Here is an 18,172-nt window from a genome sequence, read left to right as displayed (position 1 = left end):
GGTTGCCTTTTTGTTTTGTTGACTGTTTCCTTTGCTATGCAGAAGTTTTTGATCTTGATGAAGTCCCAAAAGTTCATTTTTGCTTTTGTTTCCTTTGCCTTTGGAGACGTATCTTGAAAGAAGTTGCTGTGGCTGATATCGAAGAGGTTACTGCCTATGTTCTCCTCTAGGATTCTGATGGATTCCTGTCTCATGTTGAGGTCTTTTATCCATTTCGAGTTTATCTTTGTGTACGGTGTAGAGAATGGTCGAGTTTCATTCTTCTACATATAGCTGTCCAGTTTTCCCAGCACTATTTATTGAAGAGACTGTCTTTTTTCACTGTATATTTTTTCCTGTTTTGTCGAAGATTATTTGACCATAGAGTTGAGGGTCCATATCTGGGCTCTCCACTCTGTTCCACTGGTCTATGTGTCTGTTTTTATGCCAGTACCATGCTGTCTTGGTGATCACAGCTTTGTAGTAAGCTTGAAATCAGGTAACATGATGCCGCCAGTTTTGTTTTTGTTTTTCAACATTACCTTAGCAATTTGGGGTCTCTTCTGATTCCATACAAATTTTAGGATTTTTTGCTCCAGCTCTTTGAAAAATACCAGTGGAATTTTGATCAGAATGGCATTAAAAGTATAGATTGCTCTAGGTAGTATAGACATTTTAACAATGTTTATTCTTCCAATCCAAGAGCATGGAACGGTCTTCCATCTTTTTGTGTCTTCTTCAATTTCTTTCATGAATGTTCTGTAGTTCCTCGAGTACAGATCCTTTACCTCTTTGGTTAGGTTTATTCCCAGGTATCTTATGGTTCTTGGTGCTATAGTAAATGGAATCGATTCTCTAATTTCCCTTTCTGTATTTTCATTGTTAGTGTATAAGAAAGCCACTGATTTCTGCACATTGACTTTGTATCCTGCCACGTTACTGAATTATTGTATGAGTTCTAGTAGTTTGGGGGTGGAGTCTTTGGGGTTTTCCATATAAAGAATCATGTCATCTGTGAAGAGAGAGAGTTTGACTTCTTCCTTGCCAATTTGGATACCTTTTATTTCTCTTTGTTTTCTGATTGCCATTGCTAGGACTTCTAATACTATGTTGAACAAGAGTGGTGAAAGTGGGCATCCTTGTCGTGTTCCTGATCTCAATGGGAAGGCTGCAAGCTTTTTCCCATTGAGGATGATATTTGCTGTGGGTCTTTCATAGATAGATTTTATGAAGTTCAGGAATGTTCCCTCTATCCCTATACTTTGAAGCGTTTTAACCAGGAACAGATGCTGGATTTTGTCAAATGCTTTTTCTGCATCAATTGAGAGGACCATGTGGTTCTTCTCTCTTCTCTTATTGATTTATTCTATCACATTGATTGATTTGCGAATGTTGAACCATCCTTGTAACCCAGGGATGAATCCCACCTGGTCATGGTGGATAATCTTTTTAATGTGCTGCTGGATCCTGTTTGCTAGGATCTTGTTGAGAATCTTAGCATCCATATTCATCAGTGATATTGTTCTGAAATTCTCCTTTTTGGTAGGGTCTTTGCTTGGTTTGGGGATCAGGGTAATGCTGGCTTCATAAAAAGAGTCTGGAAGTTTTCCTTCTGCTTCAATTTTTTTGAAACAGCTTCAGGAGAATTGGTGTTTTTTCTTCTTCGAACACTTGGTAGAATTCCCCAGGGAATCCATCAGGTCCTGGGCTCTTGTTTTTTGGGAGGTTTTTGACCACTGCTTCAATCTCGTTATTAGATATTGGTCTATTCAGGTTGTCAATTTCTTCCTGGTTCAATTTTGGGAGTTTATAGTTTTCCAGGAATGCATCCATTTCATCTAGGTTGCTTAGCTTATTGGCATATAACTGTTGGTAATAATTTCTGGTGATTGTTTCTATTTCCTTGGTGGTAGTTGTGATCTCTCTCTTTTCATTCATAATTTTGTTAATTTGGGCTTTCTCTCTTTTCTTTTGGATTAGTGTGGCCAATGGTTTATCGATCTTATTGATTCTTTCAGAAAACCAGCTTCTAGTTTCATTGATACATTCTACTGTATCTCTGGTTTCTACCTCATTGATCTCTGCTCTAATCTTGATTATTTCCCTTCTTGCGTGTGGAGTTGGTTTGATTTGTTGTTGATTCTCCAGTTCTTTAAAGTGTAGAGACAGCTGGTGTATTCTGGATTTTTCAATTTTTTTGAGGGAGGCTTGGATGGCTATGTATTTCCCCCTTAGAACCGCCTTTGCTGTATCCCATAGGTTTTGGACCGAAGTGTCTTCATTCTCATTTCCATGAATTGTTTAAGTTCTTCTTTGATCTCCTAGTTGATCCAAGCATTCTTAAGCAAGGTGGTCTTTAGCTTCTAGGTGTTTGAGTTCCTTCCGAGCTTTTCCTTGTGATTGAGCTCCAGTTTCAAAGCATTGTGATCTGAGAATATGCAGGGAATAATGTTAGTCTTTTGGTATCGGTTGAGTCCTGCTTTGTGACCGAGTATGTGGTCTGTTCTGGAGAAGGTTCCATGTGCACTTGAGAAGGATGAATATTCTGTTGTTTTAGGGTGGAATGTTCTGTATATATCTGTGAGGTCCATCTGGTCCAATGTTTCATTCAATGCTCTTATTTCTTTATTGATTTTCTGCTTTGATGATCTATTACTGAGAGAGGCATGTTAAGATCTCCTGTTATTAATGTATTCATATCAATATGACTCTTTATCTTGATTAATAGTTTTCTTATGTAAGTGGCTGCTCCCATATTGGGGGCGTAGATATTTACAATTGTTAGATCATCTTGGTGGATAGTCCCTTTAAGAATTATGTAGTGTTCTTCTGTATCTCTAACTACAATCTTTAGTTTAAAATCTAATTTATCTGATATGAGAATTGCTACCCTGGCCTTCTTTTGAGGCCCATTGGCATGAAAGATGCTTCTCCATCCCTTCACTTTCAGTCTGGGTGTATCTTTAGGTTCAAAATGGGTCTCTTGTAGACAACATATGGATGGGTCCTGTCATTTTATCCAATTTGCAACCCTGTGTCATTTTTTTAAAGATTTTTTTATTTAGTTATTTGATGGAGAAAGAGAGATCACAAGTAAGCAGAGAGGCAGGCAGAGTGAGAGGGGAGAAGCAGGCTCCCTGCTGAGCAGAGAGCCCAATGCGGGGCTCGGTCCCAGGACCCTGAGATCATGACCTGAGCTGAAGGCAGAGGCTTAACCCACTGAGCCACCCAGGCGCCCCAACCCTGTGTCATTTTATGGGCACATTTAGGCCATTCACATGAGAGTGATTATTGATACATACGTTTTTATTGACATTGTGTTACCTCTGAAGTCTTTCTGTCTGTAGATTGTCTCTATATTTCTGTTCAATGATATACTTAGGATTTTTTCTCTTTTATAGAACCCCCTTAATATTTCCTGCAGTGTCAGCTTGGTGGTTCAATAGTCTTTTAAGCCTTGCCAGTCTTGGAAACTCTTTATCTTTCCATCCATTTTGAATGTCAGTCTTGCTGGATAAAGTATTCTTGGCTGCATGTTCTTCTCATTTAGTGCCCTGAATATATTTTGCCAGCCCTTCCTGGCTTGCCAGGTCTCTGTGGACAGGTCTGAAGTTATTCTAATGGGCTTTCCTCTGTATGTAAGGAGCTTCTTTGTCCTAGCTGCTTTCAAGAGGGTCTGCCTACAGTTATAATTCCTCATTCTTACTATCAGGTGTCGTGAGGACTTTTGAGAATGTATAATATTGGGGGGAAACCGTTCTGCCTCTAGTACATGAAAGCTGTTTCCATTCATGAGACTGGGAAAATTTTCAGAGACAACTTGTTCCACTATATCTTCTAGACTTCTTTCTCCTCCCCTTCAGGGATTCCAATAATTCTGACATTGGAATGTCTCATGGCATCATATATTTTCCTGATTCTGTTTTTGTGGCTTCTGAGCTGTTTGTTCCAGGCTTCCTCCTGATCCTTTCTATCTGTTTGTCCTCCAGATCACTAATTCTATCTTCTGTCTCAGTTACCCTAGTTTTTAGAGAATAAAGATTAGATTGGAACTCATTGAGAGCACTTTGAACATCATCCCTGGTGGCTTTCAGTTCTGCCCTAACATTGTGAACATCATCCCTGGTGGCTTTCAGTTCTGCCCTAATCAATTCCATTTGGTCATCCATGGCTTTCTCTAACCTAGCTATTGCCTGGATAATTGTTAGCCTGAATTCCTTTTCCGACACATTGTCTATGTTGATAGCCATTAGCTCTGTTGCAGAAGGTCCATCCTCTGTATTTTTCTTCTGTTGGGCATTCCTCCTCCTAGTCATTTTGGTAAGAGATGACTGAACGGATGTAGCTGGATGTATCAACTATAGTGCAGTCAAGGTGCACCCTGGAATGCTTCTGAGCAATCAGGATTCCCCACCCAAACGAGAGAAAAAACGAAAAGAAAAAGAAAAAGAGAGAGAGAGAGAGAGAGACAGGAAAAAAAGGAAAGATAAAAGAGAAGGCTCAGCCCAAATGGGCCCCAAGTTAAGATTTATGAAGTATACAAACAAAAACAAACAAAAAGACCAATAAAAGTATATGACAAGAGAAAAATATATGTATATAAAAGCAAAAAAAGGAAGAACTTCATCAAAAACAATCCCAAGTATAAGATTTATATACTATCAGGACAAACACAAATACACAGAAACACTGGTGGAAGGAAAAGATGGGAGAGTGGCTATAAATTCTCAGTGTGGGCGAGGAAGGTTATTTTGATTCTTCCTGGATGTATCTTAATGTCTTTGTTAAAGGACTCAACTTTCCTAAGATAAAGGGTGATTAAAAATTGGTTTACCTATAGGGGTAGCATTGACTGGGGAAAGGGGTTACCTTGAAGTTTGATTCTATATGTATATTAGAAAATAAAAATTAAAAAAGAATAAACTAGACTAAACTAAAATTTAAAAAAAAATTTAAAAATAGAAAAGCAAAAGAAAAACACGGTGTATGTATCAAAAAGTTCAGGTCAGAAGGTTATTAAGGAATTTGATGTACTGGATATCTCACTGTGATGGTAAGTAGGTTAAAAAATTATCTATATGTATAAAAAAATGAACCAGAATAGTGGGAAGGAGTTAAAAATAAAAGTTGTATCTATGAAGCAGTGGTGGTTGTTCTCTTGTCTTTTTTTTTTTTTCTTTCCTGGTTGGTTTTATGGGGGAGGGGCCTGCCAGATGGGTTTTCAGTCAATGATGTTCCCTGAGTTAAGTCCTCCCGCCCCCCTCAAGGGGGTGGGCTCTGAGGAAACCGTTTTTTTCAGGCTTTTGTTCTCTCGAGGTTTTTATGTTTGTTCATCTGTTTTCTCTCGCCTTGACAGCTTTTGATGGTTTTTGGAGGTTTAGAGGAGAGCAAACTGCACCCCGACCTCCCTCTCAGAGAGAAGCCTCAGAATGCTCTGCAGAGCTGCTGGCAGAGTCGGTTCCAAGTCACTGTCCCTGGGGATGCAGGAGCTCCTCCTTGTACCCAAAACCATGGCAGTGGCGGCTGTCTGGGCAGCTCCAGACCTCCAGAGAGGTTCCAAGCAGCGATCCCTGAGATCGCTGAAACACTGAGATTTTCCCGCTGGCCCAGGCTGGGAGTGCCTGGTTTTTCCGGGTCCAAGAGCTCCCGGTTAGCGCCTGTGAGCACCTCTCCCAGGGGCGGGTGTGGGGCGCGCGCGTCTCAGGCTCTGATCCCTCGGCGCAGATCTAAGAGCGCCAGGCTAATGCCTGCCCGCACCTCTCTCAGGAAGGGTGTGGGGCGCGCGCGTCTCAGGAACATCGTCTGGGGAGGCTCCAAGCCCCTCATGGGAGCCGGACCGCACGCATTCTCCGGCGCACTGGCAGCTCAGGCGCACTGGCGGCTCAGGGACCAAGACCTGGTATCTCCACCGCACTCTCTCTGGCTTGGCGCCAGGGGAGGCTGTCCTGGGTCCGCAGGCTTAAGCCCCTGTTCCCAACCGCCCCGATTCCCACAGTTTCCCTCCACGATCCTTTGCTCTTTTTGAGTGCTTTCAACCAGACTCCAAGCTAATGCTGGTCCCCAGATGCAGGGCACTCTTGTACTGGGGTATTACTTTCCAATCGGTCACCTCTGGTGGCTCCCTCCCCCTTTTGTTTATCTTCCGATATCAGTCCGACGTTCCCACTCTGCTTTACCTGCCCACTGGCGTCTTCTGCCCCCATAGAGATCCAGACCTATATAATTCTGATCTCAGGCTGATTTCATGGGTGATCAGAGTTCTTTGGTAGGTAATCAGCTCATTTTAGGGGACAGGTTGAAATGGCGCCTCCTCCTACTTCCCCGCCATCTTGACTCCTCCCTCATCATGGTCTTTTCATAGAAAGAAGGAGCTGTTCCTAGGTCTGCCTGAGGCATTTCAAATGAACTGGCAATGAGAAATGCCTCTGCCTGAGGCATTTCAAATGAACTGGCAATGAGAAGTTCTTGGTTCTTATATTGCCCAGTGAAACTGATGGTACTTACCTTGGTTTACCACGTTCTTTACTTTTCCTTTACTCCTAATATCATCCGTCTTTTTTTTATTCAAAAGTTTGAGCAAAGTTAACGTTTAAAAAATTTTGGTGGGTAAGATTTATAGAGTAAACAACATAAAGAACACTGGTTTTAATGTTCAGCTCAGTTTTCAGTGAGTTTTTTGCAAGTGTGAAAATAAATGAATAAAATAAAATAAACAAGTGGGAACAAGCAGAAGCTATTTATTCAGAACTTGCCCTAGCAAGGGAGTTAGCAATTGCCTTTGGTAGGGATTCCAAGACAGAAGGGTGGGAAAGCTCTACAGGGAAAAAAGTGATGGCCTCCGGAGTCCTCTGATTAGAGGCTGGAGAGGGGACATGGGTGAGCCAGAGGCCCATAAACTAGAAGCAGGGCATCCTGTGTAATTGCTAGGGTAGCATAGTTGGTATTAGGCTTCCTCTAGTTGGCCTAGAATTAGAAGCAGGCTGTAGGGTCAGTGGTGGCAAACAAAACAAAACAAATAAACAAACAAAAACCAAGGGAAGTTGGCCAGTATTGACCAAATCCTTACTCTGTTCTGGGCCAATTGCTGTAGACACTGTGGTTTGGCTCCTTGGGCTTCTTGTGTGAGTCAGAATCCTATGTCATACATGGTCAGGCTGTTGTCCGTTTGCTACTCTGTCTCTCACATGTGTCCATCCATGTCACCACCAACCAGAACAAAGACAGAAGTGTGTTTGAAATGTATTTCATGTCCTTGATTCGTGTGTTTGAAATTTATTCAACGTTGTTGAGCTCATGGAGTACAAACAATGTTAGAGCCACTTCCTGTCTATGGAAGGCCTCCATTGTGTTTAGGGAGGTGATTGTTTAAAGTGTTCAAGTTAACACATAGAGTTACATCTAGAAAAAAATCCTTGCCAGATTTCATGAAAGATGGGACTTTGTCTTTCCTTATTTTTAAGCTTCTCCTCTTTGTGTGAAGAAGAGAATATGAAAAGAGGAGGACAAAAGAGAGTTCTATTTGGGACCATGGAGCCCGGGAGGAAGAGTATATGACAAAAAGGAAGTTGAGGTACTGTGTGGGGCACAGGAAAAGAAGTGCTGGGGTTAGAGGAGGATGAGGAGGGACAACTGATGAAGGAGCATGGAATGGGAGACTTCTAACAGGGAGCCAAAGATTTGACTGCCATCTCCCCTTATGCCTTCAGACTGCCTCTCTCCTGCTTCCAAAGAAATACAATTCTTGGATGGGTGCATGGCTACCCAGAAAAAAAATAAATTACATTTCCACTCTCCCTTGCAGGTAGTTATGGACACCTGACTGTCTCCGGACCAAAGGGGAGGGTTGTGTGGAACATCCAGACTGTTCTCCTGTTAGGTAGAGGAGTGCCTGCTTTTCTCCTTTGCTGCTGGAATGGGCACATGGTGGTGATGAGTCATCTTGAACCATGTAGATGAGGGGAATACCTTAGGGACAGCAGAGAACAAGACTGAAGGAGACTGGGTCCCTCCATCATAAGCCATCAGACCTGCCCGGGACTCTTGATGTCCAGGTTGTTACAGGAGAGGGAAGTGGCTTCCATCTTGTTCAAGCCACCATTATTTGGATCTCTCCTACATTATGTCAACTTCTGTGAGGCTTACCTTTTCTATCTACTGGTTTATGTGCTCTGCTGTATATAATAGTTGGTACTCTGCTTCCCAATACTCCCCTTGAAATCTGCCCAGAGACAAGCCTACAGGTCTTATCCCCAAGACATCTGCTGGAAGTAGCCTAAGGGGGAAGGGAAGCAATCATGGTGCCATGGGTGCCTTTTGGTTCTGACTTCATAATATCCACCAGCAAACCAAGATGTTACCACACTTGAACACCAGACCTCCACACTCTGACAGCCAGGCTCACTGGACATTTATGGCCATGAGGCTGGTTTGGGGATTTCATTGCCATCCTTTCTTGCACACAGCTGACAGCTTTAAGCTGACAACTTTTTTTTGGTCCTGAATGGAAGCATCTGTGTTGAGCATCATGGTTCTCTTCCAAATCTAGTTTCTGTTCATCAGCTGTGTTGTAAACAATATCGGTTTACTTCTTTTCTTCTTCTTCTTTTTAATCTATTAGCACTAGGGTCTGGGTCAATTCACCCCAGAACACCTGTGAGTCTCAGGGAGGCCCAGCTCCCAGCAAGCCTAGTATTTGTAAAACAAGGACCACTTACTTTCCTGGACTATTGCACAACTAAATTAACATTCATAAAACTTCCTGAGATGTTCCAGGCACAAGCCATTACTCACAACATGTTGCTGTGTTCCAGTGGGCCCCTTACACTGCTAATTGCTGGAGTTCCATAATTCTTTGCCCTGGTCTGTGCAGAGGGTGGCCAAACAGTGGTCTCTCTACTATTTCCTCTTGCCTGGTTAATTGTTGCCAGACTTGCTGTTCTCTAAGCTAGAAACCATGCCAGCTGAATCGGCTTTGTGTTTGGGGCATTTGCCTCAAATGATGCCAAATCCATTCTTGACCCTAATTATATGAAATATGCTTCAGTAATTTTCCACTAGGTGAATTAAATAATGACCGCACCGCTGCTTGAACCTCCCCCCTCATTGTAACATGATTAAGAAGAATTCAAGGATCCTGAAACATATCATATATTTCTTCCCAGGCTATTATACTCCGGATCCCTCAAGGAGCTGCCACAACCCAAGCATAGTGCCAGGACTCCACTAAAAGAGACTGAGATGAATTGTGGGCTGAATTTTAATTGTAGAGCATTTCCAACCACTGAATCTGAGTTTCTCTGCTCCTCTCTCTCCCTCTCTGCCTTTCTCTGTGTCTCCTGCACAAACACTTTTTATTTGGCTGCTAAAAAATCTTTGCTCCCAACTTTTCCCCATACAACTCCTTAACCATCCTTTCATATCTGTTATCCAGCAAAGTTTTGTTAAGGAGCCGCTCACTTTGAGAACACAGGGACTCCAGCATTTCATTGGGCAGTTGTTTGTTTTGACTGCCTTCCAGATGGATGCTTCCGGCCTCATTGTTTACCATGGGACACACACGCAGGCTCTTGTTTCCCCTCATTCTTCTTTGGGCACCAAGTTTCTCTGTGTCTCAGTAGTCACGGAAATCTCTCCTCTAAATACATCCTGTGAAACACAAAGACCAAAACAGCCCAAACTGGAAGGGTTCTTGTGCTTGTTTCCCACTTCCCAAGTTCATCAGATTTTATACATTCTAACAGCATGTGTACTGTTAGCCAAGAAGGGGAATAATATTCTGTTGTCAGGATAAATGTCCTGATTTTACTTCGTGTCTCTGAATGGATGCCCAACCATCATACATGTCTAGTCCTTTAAGATGCCCAAATGTGGGGGCACCTGAGTGGCTCAGTGGGTTAAGCCTCTGCCTTTGGCTCGGGTCAATATCTCAGGATCCTGGGATCGAGCCCCACATCAGGCTCTCTGCTTAGCAGGGAGCCTGCTTCCCCCTCTCTCTGCCTGCTTCTGTGCCTACTTCTCTGCCTACTTGTTAACTCTCTCTCTGTCAAATAAATAAATATTTTTTTTTTAAAAAAGATGCCCAAATGTGTAGAGTTAAAGCTGGTCCAGTTGCCAAGATGACAACTGGCTTGACAGTGATCCTCCTTGATCTCCATATTTGTTTCAGCTCTTTGCCAAAGCCCCATATTCATTTATCTTCTCTGTATGAGGTTGGGAAGCTCAACCCTGCCTTTGTCTCACTCTGTAATGAGCCTTGGGCCAGCTGATGGCAGGATTCCCCTCAGGCAGGTTTCATTCCTTTGCTGCTAGGGAAGTCCTAGAAGACCCAAGAACCCCTCAACTGGCCACCACACTCCAACTCCAGTGGAGGGGTTGGTGATTCCTCTCTCTTTCAACAGTGTTCTCACTATAAACTTCTTTAGGAATATGTCCTCCCCAGGTGAGCTGGGTTGGTTCAGGGTTCTGGGCTATATATCCATCAGGAAATTGTCCTGGCCTACTCCCCAACTTCTTGGTTCTCTGAATTACCATGACAAGGAACTCAGCTGTGGCAGCTCATGGGTCCTTCCCTCCAGGGCACTCTTCTGTAAATAAGAGTGCTGTCCCTCTGTGTCCCATTTTCCCAACATCAATTAACCTCAAATTCAATTCAGCATGCAAATGTTGAACACCTTCTCCATGCCAAACAAAACAGTCAGTGTATTCTTAATCGTTTTTGAATCTTGCATCTCTTTGGAAATCCCATGACAGCTATAGATCACCTTTCTAGAAAAATGCATAGATTTTTCTAGGCAATCTCTTGAAGCCAGACAAAAGGCCTAGATTTAAAAGCTGCTAAATGAAAAGAAAGAACTTGGTAGCTCTGTCATTACCAACAATAGGACCAGTGGGGACCCCCCTCAAACTCTCCAACCCTTAATTTGTTTAACCGTAAGATGCGACTGGTAGTACTTGCCCGGATTATCCTTGTGGGATTGTAGTGAGGCTTTACCAGAGTATTTTTGTAAACAGAAAATGTTGTTCCTGAGCACTTCCCACACATGAGAGTTGATAAGGATTTCAAAATCTCACCTTTTGGAAAGGGGGGAAGTGAGGATTTGTGATTGCCAGTGTTTTACAAATGGAGAGTCCAAGGTGGATTAGATGACGTTCTTTGCCAAATAGAATCTAATCTTACAATTAAGCAGGGACAGGAAGATAATCAAATATCGGGGATTATGGAGTTTTCCAATCAGGTTCAGGCTCTGATTGCCTGAGGGAGCCCCCTCACTTGCCAACAGGGTGAAGAGCTACCTTGGCCCTCATCCCTGGAAGCATTCCTGTTGGTCAATGTCTCCCTGAAGACTGCAACGCTGGAGTGGGGAAACCCATTCGGCTAGAAATCCAATGTAGCCATGATTTGTTTGGCTCAGAACTAATCTGGGAGAGGTTTGTTGGGGGTATTAAAATGTATCCCCTTCATTTTCAGTGCTTTCATAGTATTCTCCAGGGATTTTGCCCTTACTCCAGCTTCCCCAAGATGATTTTACGTTGAGAGTTTTGATAATGCTGCCAGAAATGTGATTGGTTCAGAAATCTGAGCCCATGTTCTGTGCTAAGAAAACAGTGAAGGGTCCAAGGCTTGGCTCCCATTTGCTTTTGATGGTTTTGTTGATACTCAGACCTGGAGCAGCTATTCTGCTAATATGTTGGGAAGTTGGAAGAACCAGAAATTTTCTGTTCAAAATCTATCAGAGCTGGACAGAATCTATTCCCCCAGAGGTTTCCAGAAGCTCCTTAAAACAACATGTGATTGTGTTTACTTCTAAAAGTAGAGCACAACAGCTTGGTGTACAAAAGGTATGTCAGCAGCCCTGTGTGCCAAAGGTTTCAACATCACAAAAGTTTGGAAGCCAGGGAGGGAGGAAGGAAGTAATGAAGGCCAACAGAAAATCGAAGCCAGTATGAAAATTCAACATCAGCAGTTCCCCCAGTGAACAGGAACTGGATCTGTAGCTAACAAGTAGAGTAGGAACATGGTCTAGGAGGCACCTGTCTGTACAGGGCTGAGCATCCTCTTCACAGGGGTGTTTCATGGTATGTATCTGAGGACACTGACCCCCTCCTTCCATATTTAAGATTTCTTTGAGTAGGAAAATATTTCACTAAACCCTTTACTTTCTTAGATGAGAAAGCAACAACACTGACTGTTTGGAGAGTCACTAAAGATACTGTGTAGCATCAAAAATTAAATTATATAAAAAATAGATAATAACAAGGAACATTTGTATTGGGCTTTCCAGTGAACATCAGACTTAGGTAGACTTTTATTCCTTTGATCTTTTAAGAGCCCTGCAAGGCAGACAAAACAGGTATCTTTTATTAATGTCATTATGGGATGAAACTAAGGCTCTATGGGATGTCCAAGCCTACAGCCTGTCTGGTCTCAGTCTTGTGGTTCAATTTAAGTTCTCAGGCCACAGCAAGGGAGAGGGGGAAAGCCCTAAATCTATAACTGGTCAAGGGGGATAGGAGTTGGGACATGGGCTTTTATAAGCCCCCAGAAACACCAGGTACAATCCAGGACTGCTTAAGTCTTAGTCTGAGGAATAAACACAGGGAGGGCTAAGATGGCAAGGAGGCTATGGGAATGATATGCAGGGCTGCCCGAGGAATTTGAGATGCCCATATCCTCTTCTGGGAGGGTTTTCAGTGAAAGGTGTGAGTCTGCTTCCATTTGCCTTTGATGGTTTTGTTGAGAGTTGAACTGGGACTGGTAGTCCACTAATGCATGGGCAGAGCTTCAAAGCCAGGTTTTTCTACATTCCTCACTTAGTCCAGTGTTCTTTCTACTTCAGTCAATTGTTTGTGAGGGAAAACCAAAAATATGTGTTTGTATTTTAACAGCTTGTCTCTGGCAGCAAAATTAAAACCATGTATCGGCTAGAGTTAAATTCTGCATGCAGGACATACCTGACCCTAATCACAGAAATGTGCCTGTCTACAAGGGGCTGGAAATGCTGGAAAGTGCTCATGTGCCTGAGCCATCTGGGAACTGACACCGCCCAGTTAGGGGATGCTTCATTTCTTCTGCAAGGAGGTAAATGAAAATACCTCCCACCCACCCCAGGCCTGTTGGAGACTAAATGTGGTTTCCCATAGGTGAACCCAGCAAACCTCCTTTTCTACTGAACAAGTTTCCACTGCGTTATGGAGGTTATCCAAAGGGAGGAGTGGGGGGCAAGCATGGCGTTGAGGTCAACAGAGATTCAACAGGTTTTCCACTGTGAAACCTTCAGAACCCTCAATACGTCCAAGTGCGTCGTACAGCTCCAGGAGGGACATTCAAGATAGAGGTGTTCCCAGATTTCTTTGATCATGAGACTCTTGTTGTGAGCATCTTGGGGGAAGGATGGGCCACAGAAAAAACTCTGGCTGTAGCATGATTTGGATCTTCTCACATTGCATTCACATGAGCAAAGGAAATCTAGTTCTTGCATTTTTGTCAGGAGAGCCTGCCCTGTCAGGTAGCAGGAGTAAGGGACAGGAGCAGCCATGTTTACAAGGTCCAGTGCACTTGGTTAAATGCAGTCACTGACACAGTCTTTCTAGGTCTTCGGGGGAAGTGCTCCACTTTCTGAGGTGATGTGTAAATATAAGGGAGAGGGCTGTAGTTTACAGGACCCTGGGATATCAGAAGGAGGGTGGGATGGTTGGATAGATGTGAGGGTCAGTCTCAGCCATGGGGCATCAACCTGGAATTGCTGTGTGGATGGTGACCCCTGGGTCTGGTGCCCTCTTGGTGTTGCTGCTGTCACTCACAGACTGGTCCCTCTCAGGCTGACTTGGCCCACTGTTGCTCCTGTTGGCACCACACAGTCTTCTGAGTGACTCTCCCACTCTCCTCTGCTCACGGACAACCTCACCTTCACCAGGGGGCTCTCAGTAGGCCCAGAGCCTCTCAATTCAGCTTCATTGTACCCTGAGAGGGCACACGGGGACTGGGGAGTACCTTCCAAATCACATAAGACCCAAACTCCTTCTGCCAGATCACAGTGTGCCTCTGAGTGTTCTCTGATGTGGCTTCCCATGGTAGGTTGGTGTGGGGAGCTTATGGGGTCCTCTCCTCCCAGGGTCCCAAATGAGACATGGGCAGAAGTGGTGCTCCCAGTTTTTCTCCATTCATCTGACACACTACGCAAGCCCAGAGGCAGTGTTTAGGACACATACCCGACACTGGCTTCTCCCTCCTAAGCCCCTTTTCTCTTCCTGATTGAATAGGACTCTGTGACCTAAAAGGCTGGGGCCACCCTCAGGTCCACCAGGGCTGCCAGTCTCTCTAAAGGGTAGGGAAAGAAGGACTTCCAAAACTTTTTTCCCTAAAGGCATTTTTAAAATATTTATTTATTTATTTTTTCAGCGTAACAGTATTTATTGTTTTTGCACCACACCCCGTGCTCCATGCAATACGTGCCCTCCCTATTACCCACCACCTGGTTCCCCAACCTCCCACCCCCCGCCCTTTCAAAACCCTCAGGTTGTTTTTCAGAGTCCATAGTCTCTCATGGTTCATCTCCCCTTCCAATTTCCCTCAACTCCCTTCTCCTCTCCATCTCCCCATGTCCTCCATGTTATTTGTTATGCTCCACAAGTAAGGGAAAACATATGATACTTGACTCTCTCTGCTTGACTTATTTCACCCAGCATAATCTCTTCCAGTCCTGTCCATGTTGCTACAATAGTTGGGTATTCATCCTTTCTGATGGAGGCATATTACTCCATCGTGTATATGGACCACATCTTCCTTATCCATTCGTCCATTGAAGGGCATCTTGGTTCTTTCCACAGTTTGGCGACCGTGGCCATTGCTGCTATAAACATTGGGGTAGAGATGGCCCTTCTTTTCACTACATCTGTATCTTTGGGGTAAATACACAGTAGTGCAATTGTAGGGTCATAGGGAAGCTCTATTTTTAATTTCTTGAGGAATCTCCACACTGTTCTCCAAAGTGGCTGCACCAACTTGCATTCCCACCAACAGTGTAAGAGGGTTCCCCTTTCTCCACATCCTCTCCAACACATGTTGTTTCCTGTCTTGCTAATTTTGGCCATTCTAACTGGTGTAAGATGGTATCTCAGTGTGGTTTTAATTTGAATCTCCCTGATGGCTAGTGATGATGAGCATTTTTTCATGTGTCTGATAGCCATTTGTATGTCTTCATTGCAAAAGTGTCTGTTCATATCTTCTGCCCGTTTTTTGATATGATTCTCTGTTTTGTGTGTGTTGAGTTTGAGGAGTTCTTTATAGATCCTGGATATCAACCTTTTGTCTGCACTGTCATTTGCAAATATCTTCTCCCATTCCATGGGTTGCCCTAAAGGCACTTCTTGATTTAAAATCCTAGTTTGGGGGCACCTGGGTGGCTCAGTCAGTTCCGGCTCATGTCATGATCTCTTGGTCTTGGGAATGAGCCCTGTGACCCACTCCTTGCTCAGCATGGAATCTGTTTGTCCCTCTCCCCTTGCCTCTCCTTCCCCCCTGCTCCAACCCTTCCCCCCATCCCCTGCTCCCTGCACTTGTGCGCTGTGCTCTCTCACTCTGAAATAAATTGTTAAATAAAAACTTTTCAAAAAAATAAAATCCTAGGGCGCCTGGGTGGCTCAGTGGGTTAAGCCGCTGCCTTCGGCTCAGGTCATTATCTCAGGGTCCTGGGATCGAGTCCCGCATCGGGCTCTCTGCTCAGCAGGGAGCCTGCTTCCCTCTCTCTCTCTCTGCCTGCCTCTCTATCTACTTGTGATCTCTCTCTGTCAAATAAATAAATAAAATCTTAAAAAAAAATCCTAGTTTGGATATTAGATGCTAAATGCATTTATAAGATCCCTAAAACTCCTCAAAGCCAAAGGATTCCTCTTGAAGAAAAGGGGGAGGCACTAATACCAGAAAATACATATTTTAAAATATTATTTTGATTAAACGGTGTTTCCTGCTCAGAGAATTGGATAACCATGCCAAATGCAGTTAGTGGAAACTAAAACATTTAATTGAACAAAATGGGGGGGGTCATTCCTATGCGGGTTACTGAAAAACCATTGCTTTTAGTCAGTCTATACAATTACGAAAAGCATGAAAGTTAAATAGTAGAATGTGTACTGCACTCAACTGCCTCCAGCTTGACTGAGAAAGCCCGAAATGCCTGCCGGTCAGTGGCTGCCTCATCCTGCCCACTGCAAACTTAACCCTAGCCCAGTCCCACACATTCACAGGGGCAGGTTGAGCCCTGGCCAGCTTCCAGATTTGCACAGTCCTAGTGTGTGCTATCATGGGCTTTCACTGGGATGATAACAACCCAATAGGTTTACAACTTTTCGAGTAATCCAGGCCCAGATTTAAGGGGACAGATATACACAGTTCTACTTGAGATTGCCCAAACTCATAGCTTTCATGGCTGGAAGTTCTTTAAAATTATTATTATGAGAAATTTCAAAAATACAGAAATGGAAAATAGTAGCATCCATACTTGGGATTTAACAATTGTTAGCATTTTCCTGTATTTGCTTCATTTCTTCTTCCGACGTGACTTTAAAGTAAATTACAGACATCCTGGCATTTCATCCCTCAATACTTCTTTAAACTATAGAAACAATTTCTTACATAACCCTAATACCATTTCTTTAAAAGTGGACTTTATTTTTTTAGAGCAGTTTTAGATTTCCAGCAAAATTGAGGGGAAAGTGCAGCGATTTCCCATCTACCCCTTGCCCCACACACATATGGACTCCTCCATTATGAACACCTGCCACTAGAGTGGCACATTTGTGACAACTGATGATCCTACATGACTCATCGTGATCACCCCAAACTCGTACTTTACATTATAATTCACTTTTGGTGTTGTGCGTTCTATTGTTTTGATAAGTGTATAATGACATCTCTCCACCATCATACCATCATACCATCATGCAAAATAGTTTCACTGCCCTAAAAATCCTGTGTGCTCAGCCTTTTTGTCTAACCCTCCAACCTTTGGCAACCACTAATATTTTCATTATCTTCATAGTTTTGTCTTTTACAGAGCATCGTATAGTTGCAATTATAAGGTATGTAGCCTTTTTAGATTAGGTTTTTACACTTTATAATATGCATTAGGATCTCTCCCTATATTCTCATGGCTTGATAGTTCATTTCTTTTTAGTGCTGAATAATATTCCATTGTCTAGATGCACCTCAGTGTTTTCATCCATTCACCTACTAAAGGAGGGTAGCTCTTCGTTGTTTCTAAGTCTGGACAATTATGAATAAAGCTACTATAAATATCTATGTGCATGCTTTTGTGTGGACATAACTTTTCACCTAACTTGGGTAACTACCAAACAGCACAGCATTGCTGGACAGTATGACGAGAATATGTTCAGTTTTGTAAGAAACTGCCAAATTATCTTCCAAAGGGGCTGTATCATTCTGCATTCTCACCAGCAAAGAGTGAGAGTTCCTGTTGTTCCACATCCTTGACAGCATTTGTTGTTGTCAGTGTTTGGGTTTTGGCCATTCTTATATGTACGTGTATAGTGGTATCTTGTTGCTTTAATTTGCAATTACCTAATGATTATATGATGTCAAACACCTTTTCATATGCTTACTTGCCATCTGTATATCTTCTTTAGTGTCTGTTAAGATCTTTTCCTCATTTTAAAAATCAGATTGTTCATTTTCTTATTGTTGAGTCTTAAGAATTCTTTGGTTTGGATAGCAGTCCTTCATCTCTTTTGCAAATGTTTTCTCCCAAGTCTGGTTCGTCTTCTTATTCTCTTGACAGTCTTTTGCAGAGCAGAAGTTTTTCATTTTAATGAGGTTCAACTTCTCAATTATAAGGCTATGATTGTGATTTTGGTGCTGTGTCTAAAAAGTCATTGCCATACCCAAGGTCATTTAGATTTTCTTCTGTGTTAGCTTCTAGTTTTATAGTTTTGCATTTTACATTGAGATCTGTGATCCATGCCAAGTTAATTGGTGAGGGGTATAAGGTCTGTGTTTACATACATACTTCTGATTGTTCCAGCACCGTTCTTTGAAATGACTTTTCCCTTGCATTATATTGTCTTTGCCACTTTGTCAAAGATCTGTTGACTATATTTATGTGGGTCCATTTTTGGACTATTTATTTGTACCACTGATCAATTTGTCTATTTTTTTTTTAGATTTTTATTTATTTATTTG

The sequence above is a fragment of the Meles meles genome, chromosome 4, assembly GCF_922984935.1.
Source record: "Meles meles chromosome 4, mMelMel3.1 paternal haplotype, whole genome shotgun sequence".
In the NCBI taxonomy this organism is placed as follows: domain Eukaryota; kingdom Metazoa; phylum Chordata; class Mammalia; order Carnivora; family Mustelidae; genus Meles; species Meles meles.
The sequence above is the reverse complement of the archived record's forward strand: the minus strand, read 5'-3'. Positions refer to the sequence as shown.